General features: G+C 43.8%; 1 non-coding gene across 1 annotated transcript; it reads right to left on the reverse strand.

The window, feature by feature from the left end:
- Positions 1–450: 450 nt before the first annotated feature.
- On the reverse strand, positions 451–522 carry Trnae-cuc (transfer RNA glutamic acid (anticodon CUC)). Its single transcript has one exon. It is a non-coding gene; the product is annotated as a tRNA-Glu (tRNA).
- Between the last annotated feature and the right edge of the window lie 9,085 nt (positions 523–9,607).

The raw sequence follows: 9,607 nt of genomic DNA on the forward strand, positions 1-9,607 counted from the left end.
TTTTAGTTTCCTTGAGAAATAAGTATTGTATGCGTGTAACCAGAAAGCAAAAGCGGAAATATTTCTTTTGTACAAATATTTCAGCGTGTGATAAATTGCTATGTTCCCTGAACATCGTAATTTCAATTTCGACGTTTTTCGGGACACTTTTACCTTGGCCACCTAGGAAGCCATTTCGAAATTCCGCAGCAGTGTAATTTATTGCAACGTAGACTAGGCAGTACGCGAAGATACATTAGAAAATCTAAAAAGCAGCGGTGGCCGCGCGCTACTTTCGAGGTGTAGCGATTATCACAAAGAAGCAAGACGCCTTAACATTTATCGCTTCAAGACGCCCTTATATTTATCGCTTCAAACCTCTATGCGAAATGAACTCCAGATACCGAAAGCACATTACGAAGAAACATATTAATTATTAACGTCTAATAAACATTATATGAATAAAATTAATTCCGGTACCGGGAATCGAACCCGAGCCTCCTGGGTGAGAGCCAGGTATCCTAGCCACTAGACCATACCGGATTGGTGTAATCTTACGATAAGTAGATGTATAACACTGTGTCTGTACATCATCAGTCATGTTTCGTGTCGGTTTTTCCGCAACGTGGGAGGTTCTGAGGGATAAGATCACGTCGGAGAGCATTCCATCGTCCGTGTACCGTAGACGATTTGCCGCCGAAAGGAAGGCCCTTTGGAGGACTGCCAGCTGCGATAATGTTAGCAGCGACACTCTCGGGCGTGCGCCCCAGATGTAGAGTCACTGCCTCATGGATCTTTTAGGTATTTTACTGCCATGTTCTGTTGCTTTTGAGCGACGAATATACACCATTTCAGTTCTTCCTATTTTCTGTAACCTGTTCCTCCAATATTTTTTCATCCTCTTTCATATCCCATCTCTCTGTTTCAAAAACACTAAATCCTTTTTTGCCTGTAAACCCAGACGTTCCGAATGTTCCCTTCCCTGTATCTTTATCGGTTGTCTTTTTCACTTATTTCTTTAACGTACTATTATGGAGATACACGATTTTTAAAATTTTTTTTTTGAAGTCACTTACGTCCTATTTAAATGCCCAATAATATAAGCCTTCTTGAAACTTCCTGGCAAATTAAAACTGTTTGCCGGGCCGAGACTCGAACTGTATTTGTAACCATATATATTTATTAAATTTATTAACAACGATACATTTTTAAACATTTCTTTCTATTAACTTATTATATTTCTACAGTTGGTAAACGTTACTGTCGTTTTATAGGTTGTTGTTCTTGTATTTCTTTCTTTTGCATTTTTCTCTTATTGTTGTTCCTCGAACCCTTTACCTTGGCTATTTGTCGTCCTTTTTTTGTGGGTAAACCGTAACAGGACAGGCATGATAATTTATATCTAGCGTCAACACATTTATTGGTGTTGTTTTTGTGGTGGTCTTCAGTCCAGAGACTGGTTTTCTGCAGTTCTCCATGCTACTCCATCCTGTGCAAGCTTGTTCATCTCCCAGTACTCACTGCAACCTACATCCTTCTGAACCTGTTTAGAGTATTCATCTCTTGGTTACCATCTACGATATTTACCTTCCACGCTGTCTTCCAATACTAAATTGGTGATCCCTTGATGCCTCAGAATATGCCCTACCAACCGATCCCTTCTTCTAGTCAAGTTGTGCCACACATTTCTCTTCTCTCCATTTCTGTTTAATACCTTCTCATTAGTTATGTGATCTTCAGCATTATTCTGTAACACCACATTTCGAAAGCTTCTATTCTCATCTTGTCTAAACTATTTATCGTCCATGTTTCACTTTCATACGTGGCTACACTCCATACACATACTTTCAGAAACGTCTTCCTGACACTTAAATCTTAAATGTTAACAAATTTATCTTCTTCAGAAACGCTTTCCTTGCCATAGCCAGTCTACATTTTATATCCTCCCTACTTCGACCATCATCAGTTATTTTGCTCCCCAAATAGCAAAACTCCTTTACTATTTTAAGTGTCTCATTTCCTAATCTAATTCCCCCAGCATCACCCGACTTAATTCGACTACATTCCACTATCCTTCTTTTGCTTTTGTTGATGTTTATCTTATATCCTCCTTTCAAGACACTGTCCATTCCGTTCAACTGCTCCTCCAAGTCCTTTGCTGTCTCTCACAGAATTACAATGTCATCGGCGAACCTTAAAGTTTTTATTTCTTCTCCATGGATTTTAATACCTACTCCGAATTTTTCTATTGTTTCCTTAACTCCTTGCTCAATATACAACTTGAACAACATCGGAGAGAGGCTACAACCCTGTCTCACTACCTTCCCAACCACTGCTTCCCTTTCATGTCCCTCGACTCTTATAACTGCCATCTGGTTTCTGTACAAATTGTAAATAGCCTTTCACTCCTTGTATTTTACCCCTGCCACCTTCAGAATTTGAAAGAGAGTATTCCAGTCAACATTGTCAAAAGCTATGCTAGAGACGTAGGTTTGCCTTTTCTTAATATAGCTTCTAAATTAAGTCGTGGGGGCAGTATTGCCTCACGTGTTCCCATATTTCTACGGAATCCAAACTGATCTTCCCCGGGGTCGGCTTCTACCAGTTTTTCCATTCGTTTGTAAAGAATTCATGTTAGTATTTTGCAGCCGTGGCTTATTAAACTGATAGTTCGGTAATTTTCACATCTGTCAACCACTGCTATTCTTCGGGATTGGAATTATTATATTCTTTTTAAAGTCTGAGGGCATTTCGCTCGTCTCATACATCTTGCTCACCAGATGGTAGAGTTTTCTCAGTGCTGGCTATCCAAAGGCTGGCAGTAGTTCTGATGGAATGCTGTCTACTCCCGGGGCCTTGTTCGACATAGGTCTATCAGTGCTCTGTCAAACTCTTCACGCAGTATCATATCTCCCATTTCATCTTCGTCTACATCCTCTTCCATTTCCTTAATATTGTCCTCAAGAACATCGCCCTTGTATAGACCCTCTATATACTCCTTCCACCTTTCTGCTTTCCCTTGTTTGCTTAGAATTGGGTTTCCATCTGAGCTCTTGATAGTCATATAAGTGGTTCTCTTTTCCCCAAAGCTCGCTTTAATTTTCCTGTAAGCAGTATCTATCTTATCCCTAGTGAGATAAGCCTCTACATCCTTACATTTGTCCTCTAGCCGTACCTGCGTAGCTATTTTGCACTTCGTGATCTGATTTTTGAGACGTTTGTATTCCTTTTTGCCTGCTTCGTTTACTGCATTTTTGTATTTTCTCCTTTCATCAATTAAATTCAGTATCTCTTCTATTAGCCAAGGATGTCTATTAGCTCTCGTCTTTTTACCTACTTGATCCTCAGCTGCCTTCATTAATTCATCTCTCAAAGCTACCCATTCTTCTTCTACAGTATTTCTTTCCCCCATTCTTGTCAGTCGTTCCCTTATGCTCTCCATGAAACTCTCTACAACCTCTGGTTCTTTCAGATATCCAGGTCCCATTTTCTCAAATTCGCACCATTTTGCAGTTTCTTTAGTTTTAATCTATAGTTCATAACCAATAGATTGTGGTCAGAGTCCACATCTGCCCCTGGAAATGTCTTACAATTTAAAACCTGGTTCCTAAATCTCTGTCTTACCATTATACAATCTATCTGACACCTTCCAGTATCTCCAGGATTCTTCCATGTATACAACCTTCTTTTATGATTCGTGAATCAAGTGTTAGCTATGATTAAGTTATGCTCTGTGCAAAATTCTACCAGGCGGCTTTCTCTTTCATTCCTTAACCCCATTCCATATTCACCTACTACGTTTCCTTCTCTTCCTTTTCCTACTATCGAATTCCAGTCACCCATGACTATTAAATTTTCGTATCCCTTCAGTATCTGAATTATTTCTTTTATCTCATACATTTCATCAATCTCTTCATCATCTGCGGAGCTAGTCGGCATATAAACTTGTACTACTGTCGTAGGCGTGGGTTTCGTATCTATCTTGTACACAATAATGCCTTCACTATGCTGTTTATAGTAGCTTACCCGCATTCCTATTTTTTATTCATTATTAAACCTACTCCTGCATTACCCCTATTTGATATTGTATTTATAATCCTGTTTTCACCTGACCAGAAGTCTTTTTCTTCCTGCCACCGAACTTCACTAATTCCCACTATTTCTAACTTTAACCTATCCATTGCCCTTTTTAAATTTTCTAACCTAGCTACCGATTAAGGGATCTGACATTCCACGCTCCGATCCGTAGAAGCCAGTTTTCTTTCTCCTGATAGCGACATCCTCTTGAGTAGTCCCCGCCCAGAGATCCGAATGGGGGACTATTTTACCTCCTGAATATTTTACCCAAGAGGACGCCATCATCATTTAACCATACAGTAAAGCTGCATGCCCTCGGGAAAAATTACAGCTGTAGTTTCCCCTTGCTTTCAGCCGTTCGCAGTACCAGCACAGCAAGGCCGTTTTGGTTAGTGCTACAAGGCCAGATCAGTCAATCATCCAGACTGTTGCCCCTGCAACTACTGAAAAGGCTGCTGCCCCTCTTCAGGAACCACACGTTTGTCTGGCCTCTCAACAGATACCCCTCTGTTGTGGTTGCACTTACGGTATGGCTATCTGTATCGCTGAGGCACGCAAGCCTCCCCACCAACGGCAAGGTCCATGGTTCGTGATGCACTTTGTGGCGCCACAGGCACAATGTGCATGCTGGTTTGATATCTTCCTTTAGTCAGCACTGTTCGTTGGGACAGTATGAGAGAAAACATCAGCATGACAGATGGAGCAGAAGTGTAAGTAACTTATACAAATTATAGGTAAATTGAAGAAGGAAGGAAAATGGTAGTACTATGGGGAATACTTTTGACACTGTTTTGGCTGCGAGCATGACAGATGTTTGGTGAGAAGCACTTTGTATCACTGATTTCACTAAGAAGCAACACTTTATACTACTATACTTCACTATTTGATGCGAGAGGAGAAAGCACTTTATCTTTTGTGTTGCACTTGTTCACTATCACTGCACACGTTATTCTTGTGGTGAGTGTGGTGAGGTGGCTGGTGGCGGTGCTGTGGGTCACAGGCTGGGGAGGACTCTGGCGATCGCTGTCTGCAGTGGAATCTGCAGGAAGTTTCTGAAGTTCTCGTGGTATCGCCTGTGCTGCTGGGCCGTCTTGTTCTCCTCCCAGAGGTCCATCAGGAAGGCCAGCTGGTCAGCCTGCCTCCGCGCTACGATGGCGTGTGCCGCCATGGCGAGGATCCAGAGAGTCGCCAGTCGCTCGGGCCGTGGAAATGGGTTGCAGTCTGGGGCGGTGATTGTTTCCACTGTGATGCTTCCCGGCGCTGTTCTGTTGATGTGGGCCACCATCTGCTGGCACGCTTCCCAGCTGTTGATGGCATTCCCGCAGGTGAATCGGTCCTCGAGGGCGTCGGTCATGCCACATACGTCACACTTGTCACTTGCGACGAGTTTTATCTCCGCCAGTCTTTGGTTGGTTGGTACCGTTCTGTTAACTATTTTGTACCGTGTCTCCTTCGCATGTTTAGGCAACACGTTTTCCGAGACGTTCCCCCATATTTGTTTCCAATTGTATTGCGGGAGTTTGTGTTCAATTTTATTTTTTGCTGGCTTCCCCCTGAGGGCCCAGTATATTCTCTCAGCTGTTCTGTGGCTGGGGTTCGCCACGGTGTCCAGAACGTAACTTTTGTTCGCGTAGTGCAGCCTGACGTGTCGCATTCTGAAGGGAATGTGCCTCGTGTCGACCGGCGCTTCATGGGATGCGGGCTTGTATCTTCCAATTATCTTGGCTGTGACGCTGTCAGGGTTTTTGTCCTGGATGGCGAGCGTTCGTTTCAGTAGAAGGGCTGCACATTTGGTCTTTATATCAACTAGACCTAGTCCCCCTTCTTTCGTTGGCAGCGAGCACGTTGCTAGAGCCACTTTGAATATATTTCGACGCCACAACAGGTAGTACACTGCGCTCGTTAGTGCTCGCGCAATTTCTGTCGGGATGCTTAAGATTTGCGCCAGGTACCAAGCTTTCGACAGGATCGTCGTGTTTTATCAGTTCTGTTTTCTGGTGGACTGTTAGCTTCCGGTTCGCGTGCTGTCTGGAGAGACCTCTTATGGTGTGTAGCACGTCCCTCTAGTTGTATGCGGCCATTCTAAGTGGACGAGACTGTATAAATATTCCGAGAAATTTATGGCTTTCTGCTCTTTTGTACCACTGCCTGTCTGGTTTGAGTCGTTGATTCCCTGTCGGCAGTAGTCTGTTTTACTGTAGTTGGTTTGGGGCCTGGCGCTGTTTGGAATCTATTCATGATGGTTTCTACTCTCCCAATATCTTTCTGGTCTTCAATAAAGATGCCTAGGTCGTCAGCGTATGCTATACATGCTACTGCTTTGCCTGCTACGGAGAAGCCTCTGATGTCGTTTGTGAGTTTCCGCAGCAGCGGGTCCAGTGCTATAGCGAATAGAGCCATTGACAATGGACAGCCTTGCCTCACGGATCTGTCCAGTTTTATCTGTTTTGTTTCCCAACTATTCATTATTACTGTCGATCTCGCAGTCCTTAGTACCTTCTGGATGATTGTGATGAATTTTTGCCCAAACCCGAGTCTGTTTAGTGTGTCTACGAGGTGTCTGTGATCGATCCTGTCGAAAGCCTTATTGAAGTCCACCGAAATTATGGCACCTGCGCTTCTGCTGGTGGCTGCCTGTGCTATTACGTCCCTGTAGGTGCATGTGGCGTCAAATATATTTTTCCCTGGTACCGCACATGTTTGCCACGCACTGATGACTTTCCTCATCGCCGATTTCAGGTTGTTTGCGATGCATTTCGCTATTATTTTATAGTCGGCGTTGAGGAGCGTAATCGGACGAAACTCTTCAGTGCGGCGGGCGGCTCTCTTCTTGGGGATGAGGGTTATTGCTCGGGACCTTTGCCTTTCACGTGCAAGTGCTCTGCTAACTGGGCTACCCAAGCACGACTCACGCCCCCTCCTCACGGCTTTACTTCTGCCAGTACCTCGTCTCCTACCTTCCAAACTTTACAGAAGCTCTCCTGCGAACCTTGCAGAACTAGCACTCCTGAAAGAAAGGATATTGCGGAGACATGGCTTAGCCACAGCCTGGGGGATGTTTCCAAAATGCGATTTTCACACTGCAGCGGAGTGTGCGCTTATATGAAACGTCCTGGTAGATTCAAACTGTGCCCGCTGCAAAGTGAGAATCTCATTCTGGAAACATCCTCCAGGCTGTGGCTAAGCCATGTCTCCACAATATCCTTTCCTCCAGGAGTGCTAGTTCTGCAAGGTTCGCAGGAGAGCTTGTGTGAAGTTTGGAAGGTAGGAGACGAGGCACTGCCAGAATCGAAGTTGTGAGGACGGGCCGTGAGTCGTCCTTGGGTAAGTCAGATGGTAGAGCACTTGCCCGCGAAAGGCAAAGGAGTTCGAGTCTCGGTTGGCACACAGTTTTAATCTGCCAGGAAGTTTCAAAGAAAAATGATAGTTTTCAACATATAGAAACAACATTTCCGCATATGCATTGCACTATGACGCATGGCTTCTTGCTGGGGCGATGGGTTCGTCCATTGTGTCTTGCTTTTGGCGTACAGAACGTCATATTTTGGTAGATTGTGTTTTATATTCAGACAAGAGCGCAGCAACTAATTTTTCAACAGTGTTGTCTTCAGTTTTGACTAACAGTCTCACAGATGTGGTACGCTTTTTCAGGTTCTCTGAAATGTCCCCCTTGGTCCTTTAAATTTTAGGGAGGCGGTTTTAATGTGTTCTTAGAGTGGCTGTCTGATGATTGTGCGGCTGATAGGGTGTGCAGTCGGTAGAGACCGAGAGCAATTTTATGTCAGATTGATTCTTCCTTGTTTTATAACGTTTCAGGCATTTTAACCGCACTCATTTCTACTGATTTTTGTAAGGTCGCTGGGGACGACATAATTCGCGTCCGCAGCATATCCTAAGCTGTACGTGTTCTCTGGGTGGTTCTAATCGACTAACAGTACTGGCGCCCGACTAATCCTAGTGATCTCCTGGGACACATCACATCACCGCACACAAAGTCGATATGAGAAAGCAGAACAACGGTCCTTTTGAAATTTGGTCTTAGTGTTAAAATATGCCAGTTAAACATTGAAGGCATTGTAGAGCCAAATGCCAAAAATGGCTCTGAGCACTATGGGACTCAACTGCTGAGGTTATTAGTCCCCTAGAACTTAGAACTAGTTAAACCTAACTAACCTAAGGACATCACAAACATCCATGCCCGAGGCAGGATTCGAACCTGCGACCGTAGCGGTCTTGCGGTTCCAGACTGCAGCGCCTTTAACCGCACGGCCACTTCGGCCGGCTCCAAATGCCAAACTCTACACAATATAACAGATGAGAACGAAATTGATATGTTAGCCACACAGGAAACTCGTCTAGAAACTGAAGAGCAGCTTGCTTTAAGAAGTAAAATAGCTGGAATTGATTTACTTGGTACTACATTCGACAAAGTTCATGGTGTAGCAACGGACATTCCGAAAGGTATGGGAAAGGCTCACTGACACTGTCTCTACCAGCACCACGAATAATACGCACGAAGCCATTGTCAGAATTGGTGAAGTAACTGTTGAGAATATCTATAAACCTCCAGGAACCATGTGGCCAACACATGTACTACACACTCATCACCACTCTACTTTGTACTTGGGACGCTTCAGCAGCCATCATGGAGTGTTGAAATACAATCGTAACGATGTAAATGCGAACATGCAGGTTGTCTGGTCTGATGAACACAACCTTGTTTCTGACGCTAGAGATCCGTGTACATTCCGTCTGGTGCCTGGAGAATAAATCACAACCGTGATCTATGTTTTGTATCCCAGACAACAATGGCATGCCGTTACCAGTGTCAAAGTCCTGGACCACTTGTAGCAGAGCCAACATCGCCCATTGTTTCCCGAATTAGTTACAATCATACCTGTCAAAAGATTATTTCCCAGGCCTAGATGCAACTGCAAAGAGCCGACGGGTCTACATTTTCTGAAAATTTGAACAAATGTTTGCGATGGAGCCCACCAATTAGCACAAACTATAACATGTTCATTGAAACTATACTATCCACAGCAAATAAATATATACGAAGCTGTTTTCGAAAGGAAGATACACCTGAATGGACGGAAAAGTGTGAAACTCTGTACAAACAGTTTTGTAACAACAGTGATTATGAAATAGCTTACGAACTTCTCCAGAGTATCGACGCAGGTGTAGTGGACTGAAACAGTTGAAGTCTTCGACTTCGGCACCTGAAGCAGAAAGGACTGATTCTTGCAGAGAAAACTTGGAAGTGTCAATCCAGCAGACCGCACTCCCAAGGAACCAGCAAAAAACATTGTGATCGCCTGTGGAACTCCTAAGATTCGGTAACACACAGATAAGGACAAAAAGGCGTGAAGGTTCTCTTAAGCTCAAAAAGGAATTGAGGATTCTAAAACTAGCCTGTAAACCAGAGCCAGACTAATCCAGACTATTCATCAATGAGAAAATAACGACAGATCTCAAAGAAATGAAAACGGGGAAGGCACTTGGTTGTGATGGCATCTTTTCAGAATTCCTAATCCACACTGTTAAGCAT

Source organism: Schistocerca nitens, chromosome 10 (assembly GCF_023898315.1).
Source record: "Schistocerca nitens isolate TAMUIC-IGC-003100 chromosome 10, iqSchNite1.1, whole genome shotgun sequence".
NCBI lineage: Eukaryota > Metazoa > Arthropoda > Insecta > Orthoptera > Acrididae > Schistocerca > Schistocerca nitens.